The 15,669-nt window shown below is 38.8% G+C and overlaps 1 protein-coding gene, 1 long non-coding RNA gene and 1 pseudogene across 5 annotated transcripts in view; 1 reads left to right on the top strand and 2 right to left on the bottom strand.

The window, feature by feature from the left end:
- Window positions 1-15,669, bottom strand: part of LOC6739590 (scavenger receptor class B member 1) — a 112,844-nt gene that overhangs the window by 90,770 nt on the left and 6,405 nt on the right. The gene's annotated exons all lie outside the window — the stretch shown is intronic.
- LOC27206412 lies at window positions 4,686-5,485 on the top strand (annotated as a pseudogene).
- LOC120284701 lies at window positions 12,103-15,403 on the bottom strand. Its single transcript, XR_005543883.2, has 2 exons — window positions 12,427-15,403; window positions 12,103-12,358 (listed from the first exon to the last, which is right to left on the bottom strand). It is a non-coding gene; the product is annotated as an uncharacterized LOC120284701 (long non-coding RNA).

Consider the following 15,669-nt stretch of genomic DNA (forward strand, 5'->3'; position numbering starts at 1 on the left):
TCTCCACACACACCAACACATGCAGCTATTGAAGACGTCAATCGAATAACATCAGAAATATGAATTGCTTTCGAAAACAGAAGTATTTCAATATTTATTCAACAGCCAACGCTGTTCTCTGAAATAGCAATAAAGGAAATCCTCTGGTAAACATTATAGGTAGCCAGCGTTATTATTGTGTTCATTCGCCATATATGTTGTAGAAGGTGTCACATTACCTTTCAGTACGTTACGTTTTAGAAGAGCGAATTTCAATTTAAAAACAAGTTCGCCGATTCAATTTCAACTTGTTCCAGTGGGTTTGTAGTGGCGTCCAGTCTGTGGAGTATCTCTTTCGAATCGGACTACCTGTTACGTACTTTAAAGGCTCACAATGCGTGACAAGCAATCAGTATGAAGACAGAGAATAGGGGACGATTCTATACGATGTGACTAAACGCGATAAGAACTCAGTGCGTATCGTCCACGGGTTAAGACAACGATCGGCCTGGGACCACCTATGCCGACCACTGACCCCACTGTCCCTTTCAAGCACGACAGGTCCTTGTTTCACCACTTCAAGGATCGATCTACACTTGTATTGCTCGTCTGTGCCCTGCCCGACACTTTCACAGTTGGTTTTCGCTGACCGTCACTTCCACCGTGCGTTCTCGATTCGTGACCTTCTCCGCGCGTTCTAACTCACTGTCTATCTTCGGACTCCGTTCCGACTGAAAATCGTACTTATGGCTCCTCGCGTGTTGTGATCCCGGCCGCGGGGATCCCGTTCCTTCCCCTTTTGGGCACTGCTCGTTCGGGTACAATGTCCAACTAATTTTCCGTTAGTTCACGGTGTGTCCGCTTTGAGCGTGTTCAAAGTCCGCACCGGTACCGTTCGTCCTTCGGCTCCAAGATCCAGCGCGGTACCGTTATTTCACAGTATCCCGCTTTGCCGGGTTCCAACGTCCATTCATTCCCGTTCGACCTGATCGCCCTTGTTACTTTTCGCATTCCAGCCGTCTTCGCCGTTGCGAGGCCGGTCCCCGCTTTAAGACTGCTCACAAAACAATAACGAAAAGAACACTTCTCTTATTGATACCGGAAGCAAAAATAATTTAAAAACATATGCTACTTACAATAAGCCTAACAAGTCAAAATTAAGTGACTCGGGTTTGGTAAGTCAGACAAAACAGGATCAAACCTTCAGTATCGTTTGAGCATAAAGTGCATAATTTGAAACAAATTATTGGCTATTATAGCAGAGTTTTGCAATCAATCACAAGTTACAGCAAACAATGACAGAGTAAGTTGTACAATGATCGATATTCTATTGTAGAAGACAACACTATTCTCCCATGAAGCAAGGTCTTTTGCACAACGAGAGCGAACTCGTAGCTGTTCCTGCGGCTATGCAAGGAGATATCATTCAACAAGCACATGAGCACAGCTTTTTTTCAGTCAAGGAGGCTAAAGAACTAATTGGGAAAGATTGAAAAGAAGATCCTGAAATGCATACGCTGCTGCATACCATGAATTGTAAGTAACAGTTTACACTGCTTCACCTAACTCTGCTCGCTCTATCCGACCAAATCAAGACCATTGCAAGATTTTAAGATCAAAGCAATACGACGTCAAAAATATGGGCGTAGAGTGGGCGTGGCAAAATTTTCGTTTCAAAATTTCAACAGGGTGCTGCGGGCAGTATCTTTTATAACATTAATATTAAGTTCATCAATATTTCAACTTATAAGTCAAAAACACTTTCGATCTGGAATTGTTATTGTAAGGTATTAAAAGTCATTATCATAAGACGGTCACACTTAAGCACATGCATGTCGTGTAAATGCGTCTACGGGGTCAGATAGTAAAATTATAATATTGAAAATGCGGGAAAGTTGTCCTCTGCTACCCAGAGCGCATACCCTTTACTTACAAGTTTCTTTGCCTATATCGCGGTTGGATAACCAGTTTTCGGGAGGCATAAGGGTATATACAAATACAAAACAAATGCGTTTTTTTAAACTACAATTTTTACTTTCTGGGGCTTTTAATAAATTCTGTTAAAAGTTTGTTATTAAATTCATCCGAGTCGTCAATAATTAGTCATCGATGAACACTCATCAATTGCGTGCTGAATCGAATCAAGAACAGTCATCTCAGATGGATTTGTTTCCTTACAGCGCCACATTTGTTGCCAAAGCTCAATTTCATTTTTCAGGCTGGGTAAATCGTAAAACTGAGAAATTATTTCGCAACTTTTTATAAGTGTGTCTGCTGACATTATTTCCATTTTTGCCGGATGTAAATAGAACAAAGAAAATGATACATTATTCTTATCGGAAAACCGATTATCGAGTAAGGAATAGTCAATGACCTCCTCCACTACTCTGAGCTATTTTCAGCTGGGTGGTTTTTTCGGTGACATTGCGTGCTAAATATACTGGGAAGTGGTGTTATATCCTCCTCCAACCCAATTGTCTCTGCAACGACTGTTGCATCTCTTAATACTTCATCCGTTATACTATCAGGATCATCTCTATGGCTTCTTAACAATTGTATTATGCGTTTAATGTGCTGAGAGGCATTGACCGCATCCAAAGCCGTTGATTGAAGCATGTTGACTACCGGCTCCAGCGTCGCCGAGTATTTCGCAATTTTCGTTAGACACATAATATATGTTACTCTGGGAGCAGCGCTATAAAGCCAGACGGCAATATTTCGGGTAGCAGCATTGCCATCAGGTGACAACCCTTGCATCGCTTCCATTATATCGCCGAAATTTTCCTTAAAACGTTTGATAGCCTTGTATTTTTCGCTCTATCTCGTTTCACAAAGCTTGGATATGTTGGGAATTATATTCCTTCTCAGAACAGACTCGCGGAAAAATGTAATAATGTTTTTCGTTTTTCCAATGGTTTTCCGAATATCTGGCAGTGCATTAAGGACGTTGATGACTAAATTTAGGTTATGCGACGAACAATGAAAATATAAAGCTTTCTTGTATTTCTTGCGTAAGATTGCCTGCACACCGCCCTCCTTTCCAGCCATTGTTGAGCAGCCATTCAATCCCAGTCCAACGCATTTGTCAGGATTGAGATCTGCTTTAGTTAAGAAATCGTCACTAGCATTAGCTTTTGCATTTAGCATTTAGCATTTTGCAACCAACGTTTTTATTTCCACAAGGCCGACAAACGATTCTTGGACTTCGTTTTTGCCTTCATGAAAATACCTCAACCCTACTGACAATTGCTCTGTTCCAGACACATCAGCAGTTTCATCAGCTATAACGACATATGCGTCTGCATTTTGAACTAATTGTATAAACTGTTTTTTTTAGGACTTCACCACAAAGGCTGATGATTTCATTTTGAATTTCAACTGATCGAAATCTTACATTTCTTTTTCCATGCTCCATATGCTCTTTTCAAACATTGTCTCCAGCGTCTATTCTAAGCTTGTATAAGTCCCCTACAATTCCTTCACCGAAGTGCTTGCCTCGCAACACCATTATAGATGTATTTACCTTTCTATTTTTTTGGGAGTATTTATTTATTTGTGCGTCCACAGGCACATTCTCTAGAAATAATCTAGCAGCTTCTTGCAGTCTTATGAAAGTGTGGTTCCATGTGTTATTTTCTATGTTCGTGGAAATCTTTAAACTTGCAAAATGGCTTAACGACAAAAGAACCCAATACTCCGTGAAATGAATTGGGATTTGGCGGAAATAAAGCGCGATATTTGCAAAAGGAACATTTTTGGCAAAGTGAATATACCAAACATGGCGAATACGCTTCTAACCAAGCATAGTTGAATTTTCTTTTTAAATTCTTTGCGTCCAGGAAAAAATTATACGTCTTGGGCGGTGTCAAGCATTTTTTGAGCAGTTCGGTCTTTTTTTCATAGGATAAGAGCGATGAGCACCAACATATCGGCCAATATAGTTTTCATTGCAATCATCCTGGGCTAAATCTTCCGATAAGTTTGGTCTTGCCATTTCGGTTGAAGTGACCGCAGCACCTTTAGATATACCAATACCTATGTAAGTCGGGAGCAGGCACAGCTCTCTCAATTTCGTTTTCGTTTCTTCGTTTCGTTTCTTTTTTGTCATCGTCATTGTTGTTACTTTCTCCACCTTTCGTCACATAGTTTGCGCTTTTTTGCTAAAAAGCTAACCAATAAAATATTTACGAACTTTGTAAAATAATAGCGCCAAAACAGAAACATTGATTTCTGAGGTCAACTCATACCCACGGCATGAACCATTTACTTATCATAATCGGGCCTGACTTAGTTCAACGCTTTTACTTGTTTGTTACTTGTTACTATATACGTACTTACCAAAAAATTTTCTTATGTCCATTGTTTGTACGTGCTGGGCTTATGCAACAAAATGTTTTTATTTCCAGAAAACTTTTCACAATTGAATTGAATTGCTAGCTTTGTACAAGTGTATAACGCAACACTTTAAGGCTAGATACGCGCGCTGTTAACCATGATCCAACAACACAGGTCCCGCCGATCTCCGTCTGAAACTCGTCGTGTTCTGCACTGCCCCCAATCGAATCCATTTTCCATGCATGTGGCGGGACCTGTGTAGTTGGATCATGCTGTTAACGGCACTTTTCCAATCAACGCGCACAAACTCCCGCTTCGTATCGTTTCAACATCTGGCAAAACTGGCAGAGCGTAGCGCAGCTAGCGTCTGATATCAGCGTTTACAACTGTGTGGCCTTCATTCGCAGCTGCAGAGCAGGCCAAAGGTCACTGGCTGTCTATCCGGAGCGCGGGATGGCCACTCGGCCTGTGTCATTGGCAATAGTATGTACATCTTCGGTGGATTCGTCGATGAGATCAACGAGCTCAGCAGCGATGTGCATTCCTTTAATCTGGACACCATGGAGTGGCGATATGTTAAGACATTTGGCGTGCCGCCCAGCTACAGAGATTTTCATGCGTCGGTGGTCTATGAGCAGGAGCGCATGTACATCTTTGGCGGGCATGGCGACTAGCACAGTCCGTACCACAGCCAGGAGGAGAACTACTGTCACGAGATCGTCTACCTGGACATGAAGTCTTCGGTGGCTATAATGGCCTGCTGGATCAGCAATTCAACGATCTGTACACCTTCGCTTCGCGCACCAAGCTGTGGAACCTGATACGGGCCAACGGCAAAGCGCCGACGGCGCGGCGGAGACAGTGCGCCATTGTGATCGGCACTAGGATGTTTCTGTTTGGCGGCACCAGTCCGAGGAGCGGCTCCTCCAGCTCGCCGGCAGCTGTTTCACCCACTCAAGAGGCGGGCAGAGTTCTACCGCCCAGTGCGGCGCTTATCGACTGCAGCGATCTGCATGTGCTCGACTTTGAGTCCACTCTGAAAACCCTGGCCACCATGGTGGTGCTCAAGCACCAGTTGGACATCTCGGAGCTGCCAAGGAGCTTACGCTCGGACCTGCAGATGCTGACACAGCCGAACAGTATTATCCGACCCATCAACCAAGCCTGCTAGAGTCCAAAGCCGTAAGGAAATAGCCGGAGTCGACTGCCACAAAATGGAATGAGGTGGAAAAGGGTGTATCATCGAGAAGCCACTAGTCCGGTTCTTTGGATTTGAGCTCGAATAACATTTACGGGAGGGATGACGAATGGAGGACCTGAGCGAACGAGGGAGAAGCCCCAGTAATTACAAACTATAAACTTGCTTTTAGAAACTTCTGATAGCTGCTAAATAATACACAATAATTATGACTATTCGAATATAGAATATACTTCATGAAACATTAAAAATCGTCCTTAAATGATACACCATAATTATGACTATGCGAATATAGTTCATGAAACTTTTATAAATCGTCTTTTCGCCAAACCACCAGAAAATGAATATAATATCTCAAACTCATTAAAAAAAAAACTCAAAACCCAGTAGAAAATTTTCTGCAAAATCGTATTCCAACACTGGAAACTCCTAGTGAAAGCACCTAGCAAGCAGCTTATGTATGGGAAGCAGATCGATAGAAGTTGAGGCAGGTTAACTAAGAGAATAAGAACAGTACATAGCGTAAATAAACAAAGGGAAGTTTGCCTAAGTTTGCCTGCCTATTACGTCAGCAAGATATAACATTTCTTTAACGTTCCTTTTAGGTCGAGGAGGGGGCAGCTGCCCTCCATTGCCCTACCCTGGCGACGCCCTTGTGTCCTACATAGCTTGTGGAGTCCACACTCACCATTATGTGTTTCTAGGGCAAATCTAAGGCGAAACACAACGAAGGCAAAGGCAAATGCAAAGGCAAAAAGACGAAAGGCAAATGTAAAGGCATGCAGAAAAAGGCATTTACGCATTGTGGCTGATGAAAGCATTACTCTGATGAATGCAATTACAAAGGCTATGACTGTCGTAATTGTGGCAAAAGGGGGCATCGGGCAACTGTTTGTAAATTAAAATGTGTAACTCATGTATCAAAATTAAATAATTTAAATGTTAACTGAAATTTATTTAGTAAATTAATTAAAATTTTTCAGTATTAAAAGTGGCTTCAACTACTACTATTTGTGATGTATATACGTTACCTGTTGATGAATGTCACATGAATGTTGTTTGCGGCACTGCAGTGCACTGGTGCACCTTGCACATTTATTCCAAAAGCAACATATGAAAAAGCAATTATGAAGCGGACACTAATTGTTGGTGCGTACGATGCAATGATTGAATATCGAGGCATAAAAAAAAAACAAATGATAGTCGTAGTTACAAATACAACGAGTCCAGCTTAGCTTGGTAGGACATTTTAAAGAGCCTTTTAATTTGATTTAATACAGGTAAACGGCATACATGTGAACGAGCAATACTCTTTAGTTACAGAATAATATAAAAATGAATTTTCGGAAGTATTTAAAACCGATTTAGGTTTATTCAACGCAAGTAAAGTAACATTGCATTTAAACCAATATTTTTCAAGCCAAGGCAGTTACCACTAGCCTGGAAAGATACAATTGAACAAAAGCTAAGAGATTTAATTGACTTAGGTGTTTTAGAGCACGTTAACAGTTCTGATTGGGGAACTCCATTGGTGCCAATTTTAAAACCAGATGGTGATATTAGAATATGTGGTGATTATAAATTACTTTAAACAAATGTCTTATTGATGTTAGTTACCCATTGCCGAGAATAGACGACATATTTTATATTCCCTTCAAGGACGCACATTATATACAATGCTTGATTTAAGCAACGCATATAATCAACTACACTTAGATGAGGAATCTTAACTAAGATGTACTTGGAGCACACACATTGGTATTTTAAAAGTAAAGCGATTACCTTTTGGTGTAAAGACAGCAACAGCTATTTATTTACTTTGCAAGGCTTAGTAGTTTATCAAGATTATATTACTTAGACTGGTGCTAGTTCGCAGGAACATATAATAAATTAAAAAAATGAGCTTAGAAGGTTGAAGTCAGTAAAACTTAAGTAAGTAGTTAACTTAAATTAAATGTCAAAAAATGTGAATTTTTCGTGTCCAAGATCCGTTATTTGGGACTTTCTATCGATAAAAACGGTCTGAGCAAGAGCAAAGACAGCTTTTTTTATAACATGTGGACGATTGCAAAGGTGGACATTAATCTTATCTGGTTTTCAATTCTTAATTGAACACATTAATGGTTTGTCGAATGAAGCAGATAGCTTGTCATCATAATTCCGCAAATCGGAGTTATTGATAAGAATGATGATTTTAATTATGTCAACTTTAAACAATCAAACAGTCCATGCACATTGAATTTCACGCGTATTGCTCGTGAATCACGACATGATTCGATCTTGTCAAAAGTTAGTGAATCTTTAAAATTTGGATCACTACAAAAATTAAATAAAAATATATTTTGTAGCTTCATCAATAATGCCAATGAATTGCCTATAGAATATGACTGTATAATGTGGGGTCATCGGGTCACTATCCCAACTAAACTTAGGCAACAGATTCTACAAGAATTTCATAAGTCACATCTTGGTATGCTGAAAAGCAAAATGCTGGCTCGCTCATACGTATGGTGGCCAAATATGGATTTAGAAATTGAAAAGTTGATTAGAAAATGTATTCCGTGTCAGAGGCAACAACCAAGCCCAGAAAAGTCTTCATTAATTCCATGGAAAACAAATGGACAAATTTCAATATTTCAACCTATAAGTCAAAAAAAGTTGCGATCTGGAATTGTTATTGTTGGGTATTATAAGTTTATCATAAGACGGCCACACTTCAGCACATGCAAATAATCAAACCCATAAATTTAGCAATCTGCCCCAGTTGATAAACAAATTTCAAACTCCAATCTCAGCAGCATTGCCTTTACCCTTGTTTTAGTCGCCAACACTTAGCCACGCTTTGCCCTTGTTTTTGTCGCTAACACTTAGCCACCCGATAAATAACCAAAATTAAAGTAAACACAACCTCCACTTGGAGACCAAGCCATGAACAACTTATTGAGCTTCAATCAAACTGCACCAGTCAGCAAATTTCAATTTCACAATGTAGTGAAACAACTTCAGCTAAAGCTTTTATCCTAAACATAACTGAAAGTTCAAAAAGTTCGAATAAAAATCTTCTGGCCGAGGTTGATTGGATCAGGATTAAGGATTAGAAGATCAGACTGAATCAGTCTGAATCGGGACGATATCGTGAACGGCTTCAAACCAAAGTCAAGCATGTAATAAAGTTTCTTGTAATAGTATAAGTGAAAAAGTCTATCACCGCCTAAAATATAAAAACTATTTTTTTAAATAATTAAATAGTAACTTTTGAAATTTGTAACATAAATTTTCCAAAAAAGGAAAATACATATTAAAAAATATATTTCATAAAATAATACAAATATAGATAGTTAAAAGTTCATATTTATAAAATAAATACAAATATGAGACTGTATGATGACCCTGATAATCCCCTACGTAACCCTATTTCAGCGCACCAGGTCGGTTTTTAAGAGAATCATGCAGCTATTGAACACGTCAATCGAATAACCTCAGAAATATGAATTGCCTTCGAAAAACGGAAGTATTTCAATATTTATGGATGTGTCTCAGCAGTAACATTGACATTATTCAAGGGGCTTAATCGAAGTTACAGAGAATAATCACTAGAGCACCCTGGTTTATCCGAAATGAACATATGAAAAGAGACCTGAGAACCGTCAGAGAAGAGATAACTCGACAAAAACATAAGTGCATTAGCAAATTAACGTTAAATCCCAACAACAACGAGAATTCCAGCGCGGGTTGGCGACCGATTCTGACATCGCCGCTGCGAACACAGTTCATAAAATATAAATAAATATTTAACATTAATAAAATTTGTAGTCTCATAATTTTTGATAAATAAATAAATAATTAAAGCAAAGTTATGTTAAAACAAAAGAGAATGATATAGTCGAGTTCTTCGACTATCAGACATCCGTTATTCAACTATTGTGAATGCGAACGCTAAATTTCATCATTTCTGGGACATCGATAGATATTGGGGAATAAAATGAATACAATTTAAAAATCGATAGATATTTACACGACTAATAAAATTATGAAAAAATATCGAAATATTCTTCAAAAGTGTGGCTGTGACAGTTTTGGGTGGTTTGTGGGCGTTAGAGCGGGTGTGCCAACATGGGTCAACAAACTTTCGCTGCGCCAAGTCTCTAGAGCTCAACAAGGTACGGACATGGCCAGATCGATTGGGCTATTGATCCTAACTAAGAATATGTATACTTTATTTGGTCGGAAACGTTTCCTTCTGCCTGTTACATAGTTTTCAACAAATCTCGTGTACCCTTTTACTTTTTTACTCTACGAGTAACGTATACAAAAGAAACAAGGAAGCATGCTTGAAGCATTGAATAGAAAGCTTATTATACTGCTTTATAATGCATTTAGTTTTTAGATAAATAATAATAATAAATAATCCGATGATTAACAATTGCTTACATATTTACAATCGTGAATTTTCGGGTCAGACCGAAACATGTTTTGTATATAAACAATTTCTGCAAAAATAGTTGAACCTTTTTCACTTACATTTTAAGTACACAATGCAGTCTTTTTAAAATAGATAATAATAATATACATTTTCGAACTAATAGGAATTGTTAAGGATTTGAGAAATTTTAGTTTAATTTTTCTCGGGTGCCACAGCTGCCTGCTGGTTCCAAAATTTGTTAAATGTAAAAGTGTCAACTTTGAAGACACAATTTACCTTATTTGTGCGATAATATTTGGCTAAGCGTTCTCCTGTTAAACTAAACATAATCATTTGAAATCTCTACACACATAAATCGTCTTTCATTAGCTTATTAGCTCAACATGTTTGTGACCCCGACGTGATTTGAGTACTAGGTAATACATTGTGTATACAAAGCTGTTTACGGCTCTAAATTTGATTATATCGCTGTTGTTGCAGTGTGTTCTTGAACAACAATATTGCTTAGCAATATTCATATGAACTTAAAGGCAATAAAAGCAATTCCGTTGGTAACGCAAATTTCATATACATGTAGGAATCAGAACCACGCAAGAAGAGCAAATTGGCCGACGCGGAGTGGTCGTCAGTTATAATAATGCCACAAGAGAGCGTGAGAGAATGAAGAGATAAATAAAATTAACGAGCAGTCGGTGACGAGATCTTAAGCGTAACACATGTATCACACATTTTTGTAAACTCAATAAAGTTAAAAACCACACACATACGTTTTGTTAATTATTAATAATATAATAAACAATTATAATAATACAACGTCGTCGCAGGAGTTTTTGTCATTAAATGGAACCCTGGGGCCACAATTTTGGGGGCTCAACCGGGGTATTTGCAAGATCTGTCATCAAACTAAATTGTGTGTAAAGTGTGTGATATTAAAGAAATTATAAAACTCTGGTGCGAAAACAAGAAGGCAAAAGGATTTGCAAAAAAAAAACAATTTAGATGGGCTATTTGCATCAGTAACATCTAATAATGTGCAGATAGGTCGACGTGTTGGGCGTAAACGGAATCCAGGTTAAGGTGGGAAGGATGGCCAAGTAGAAATTCTTAATTTAGGATGGATATGGTTTACATTGAAGGATGTTAATAAAGGTGTATCAATGTATATATGTATATACCTTATGAGAAAAGAAGTGAACTTTGAATATAGAGAGTTGCAGAAGGTTGCATTCGAACAGTTAAAAACAACTTTACTCAGTAAACCAGTTTCGACCATTCGGACGCTTCTAAGCTTGGGTTCGGCGCAGTCCTGTTGCAAAGGGATAGAGGAGACAGTCATTTACATCCCGTCATGTACATGAGCCAAAAGACGAAGTCGCGTAAGGAAAAATGTCACTCATACGAACTGGAAGTTCTAGCAGTCATTGCAGCACTGACAAAATAGCGTGTGTATGTCCTGGAAACAAAGTTTAAAATTGTCAGGGATTGTAATGCCTTTGCAATGACGATAAAGAAGAAAAAAATTCCGTTGCGAGTAGCTAGGTGGGCACTGTTTTGACAAGACTATGACTACGAAATCAACATCGATCAGGAACAAAGACGAGGCATGCAGAAGAGAAAGGACGAGAAGCAGTACCAGGCAGTACAGGAACCAAGCCAGAAGAACAAATAGGCCGAGAGGCGCGGAGTGGTCGTCGGTTCTAATAACGCCATAAGAGCGTGAGAGAATAGAGAGAAGAGAGATGAATAAAATTGACGTGCAGTCGGTGCCGAGAACACATGAACTACACCTTTTTGTAAGCTTATTAAAGTAAAAAAAAATGTATTTGGCTCAATCTGAACAAATATCGCCCAAGTAATTGTCCAAAAGCTGAATCCGGCGAGTCATGCGAGCATTTGGAGGACCCAGTGTTCAAAAATCCAATAATATGGACATCCACACGCAAAGGATTAAGAGAACGCTGCCAGAAATTACCTTCTTGCGATGAGTAAAACTTTCTTATCATCGCAAGTGGCCGTTTACTCTTAGGACACCATTTTTGTATCGTGTAACGAACTGTTTTCAATGGTTCTGCTCCCTACAAGTTGCAGCGGGTAGCTCAGAGAGTTTCTCTGTTCGTCCCACCAACTTTATGATTTGTGTGATTACCCGACCAAAGAGAAGACAGAGTTTTAGAATAAAGTCGCTTTATTGTAGTATTTCACAGCTGACTCCTCCGGTGATCGCCGTCTGCTGCGCGGCGTTGCTCCTGCTCCTGTGTGCCTTGCCTTTTTTGGCCTGTGTGTCCTTGACAATGGACCACGAGCGGGTCGAATGTTACTGTTGTAACTAAGAGGAACGGTGTCCTAGCACCCAGGCAAGGAAGCTGGCTGGTAAAATCACTCGGTCTTTGGAAGAGAGGATAATAAAATCTTTAATCGCTCTACTGAAAAGTAAGACCAAACTTAAGTTTTCGAAAAGAAAAATATTTGAAAATCGATCTTAAGTCATTACCAAAACAATTTCAATCGAAGACGCCGTTCATATCTCAATATGTAATCAATCGAGATCCATAAATGATGAATTATTTTCAGCTAGCCAATAGTCCCCATTTGCTATGACAGCACCATAGCGATGCCAAACTATCGTTACCCATTGTGCGATATTAACTTTCTCCCCCGCTGCAGGCAATGGAAATAATTCCAGTTCAGCAGAGAGAGCAAGTTCACGAAAGGCCGTTCACGTAATACCTGTTTATGAGGACAGCGGATGGACTAAGAGGAAACGTTGGCATTGATAAGAACGTGTTTTCCTGCGTAAGCTAAGCACATGTAAAATTCCTATTGGATACATAAGCATGCATCCGCCCTAGCTGCCAATAGTGGCACGCTGGGTATAAGATTTATTTCAAGATTACAACAATGTCCACATGCGACCTACGGTTAATTATTGATGACTTCTATTAGTTATAACACCTTCTTGTGTACGTAGATGGTCTTAAAATATGCCTGCAGTATTCGGACATTTCTTGCCATTCGGACTTACAATCATTACAATCATTGAAAACGATATTAAACCATTTACGATGAAAATATGATTTGATGTTGATGACAGGCAAACATTTGTCATATCTGTGGTTACAACACCTGCAATGTTATCCACGGTTTTTCGTTTCGTACTATATTAGGTAACTCCTTCAGAATAAGGCAATCTGATGCAAAGAAAATCCCAACTCAAATGGTCTACTCTCAATTGATGACATCATTAACCGGCCGGTTAAAATCCAGAACCACAGCAAAAAGTCGATTTCACCAACTTTCAACCAAAGAAACTAGAATAATTCTAATTTAAAAATGCGTTTCTTTTTAATACTTATCTTATATTAATAGCTGATACTGTAGCAGCAATACAGACAGGCTTAACATATGAGATTTGAAAATTCACGTATATCAGGTTTTAATATTGCGCAGAGCGCAGACTTTTTTTGCAATTCGATGATCCGATGATTTGAATTAAATTTAAACAATAAAAGGGAATACCAGATTTGTTAAAAAGTATGTAACAGGTCGAAGGAAGCGTTTCTGACCATATAAAGTAAATATATATTTTCTTGATCTATAGATCCTGATCCGAGTGGATCTGGCCATGTCGGTCTGTCTGTCCGTCCGTCTGAACGTCGAGATCTCAGGAACTATAAAAGCTAGGAGGCTGAGACAGGAGGTAGGAGATAAAGACAAATTCTGGACACGCCCACACTTTTAAAAAATGTGTTGATATTTTTTCCCATTTTTATTAGTCTTGTAAATTTCTATCGATTTGCCAAAAAACTTTTTGCCACGCCCACTCTAACGCCGTAAAGCACACTTTTGAACGATTTTGAAATTATTTTCTCATTTATCTCATTCTCTCACCAATATCAATATCCCAGAAAAATGATGAAAGTTCGCATTCACATTAGCTGAGTAACGGGTTTCCTCGTTTCTGTGCTCTTATATATATCGGGACTACTTCTCGCGAATCGAGCCGCACGAAAATAAAATGGTCCTGATTGAGGAGAACACGGGAAATATGAGTTTAGCGTCAAAATGAAAAATGTTCTGAAATAATTAATAAGTTCTAGGAAAAACAATTGTCAACATATCTTGCATAAATTACGAGGTTCGTATCGTAAAATACCTGCCGTGAATATCAAGTCGGAGCTACGACCCTGCTACCGGCTTATTCCAGTTGGTCACTTCAGCTATATTCACCGATCGTGGACACCACCGGATCCCGATCCGCACTCTGCACCACACCGCAGCTACAGAGGCGACAACGAGGTGACTGTGTTGTGGGCAGCAACTCGCCGCAACACACTTCAGCAACTACGTGAGCAGCAACGTGTCACCTTGACATCCCCCTGCAACAACGGTGCAGGCGGAGGAGTTCGCGGGCAACTACCTTGCCGCGTCCATCTTCAAATCATATCTAATATTCTACATGAAGTTGGAGGCGAATTTTGACAACCGGGAGCTGTGTGACTTGATGATAATACTCATATTGATGGGTGAATAAAAAATGTAAATATATGACTTGAGGGACCAAATAATGGCATGAGCAAATTCTTATTTGCTTTCTCTCTCGTTGTTTTTTAACTCGTTTCTGCGTCAGATGAAAATTCCATATTCAACTTGTTTGTTGTTTTCTTTTTCAATAACAGTGATATTAAATTTACCCAGCCTTCACCCCACACCAATTTGAATTTAAATGTACTTATTCATAAAGCTGATGTCTTCGAAAGCTTAAAAAGTCCCAATTCTCATTTTCAACAGGACTTGATATGGTCCCTATGTGTATTCTTAAATATTTTGCAAACTGTCTTTTTCGTCAATGTAATTTTCCCCCTTAATGTAATAAGTTATTTGCTGTTCCGCTTTTTAAAATGGGAAACAGGTCAGGCATCGCTATCGCTGCATTGCTAGGTTCAGTTCTAATCCAAAATTATTGAAAAATTGTTCACTAAAGAATAGCCACATAAATTCTTGTTTTTGTTGTTCTTGTAAATCTTCTGACTCAGTTACCAATAGAGTACTTAATGATCCAAAATGGATTGATAGTATATATCGATCTTAAAGAAGAGAATAACGTCAGCGCATGGAGCATACTAGTTGACAACGACAACAATACCCGACATGTGGCAAACTCGACTCTAACTCGCTTTTTCCAACAATACATAAAACGTGACTACTACTACTACTACCGTACTAAATAACTAAAAGAATTCTACATTACTACCAATGAGGTTCTATCATCGTTAAAGGAACTGGAACATGGAAAAGGAGCAAGGGCCATTATGTATCATTATGCATCTTGAAACCAGTAGCAGCAACCGAACCACAATTAATTGGTACCTCGATCGTCTCCTTACATCCCATATCCGACTTATCAGTATGGTAAAATAAAAAGAGTATGACCAAAGACAATAGAATAACAAGATGCGTAACGCCATACGATTTTTTGGCACACGATTTTTTGGCCGTGGCTCTAGAGTTGGCTCCAGGCTCTCTCGAGTTTTTGTTCGAGAGAGAAAGAGCGGAGAGCGCTGCAGTTATTATTATTATAATGTTATTATTATTTAAATATTGCTTAAAAATATTACACATTAAAGTTTTTGAAATATTTTTAAAAATAATAAAAAACAAATGTGTATAAAAAAATTTATTGTTGAGCAATGCATTAAGTGCACAAATGAAAGTAGTGCCTTCTCATTATGGTTTT

The sequence above is a fragment of the Drosophila simulans genome, chromosome 2L (genome assembly GCF_016746395.2).
Source record: "Drosophila simulans strain w501 chromosome 2L, Prin_Dsim_3.1, whole genome shotgun sequence".
NCBI classification, from domain to species: Eukaryota; Metazoa; Arthropoda; class Insecta; order Diptera; family Drosophilidae; genus Drosophila; species Drosophila simulans.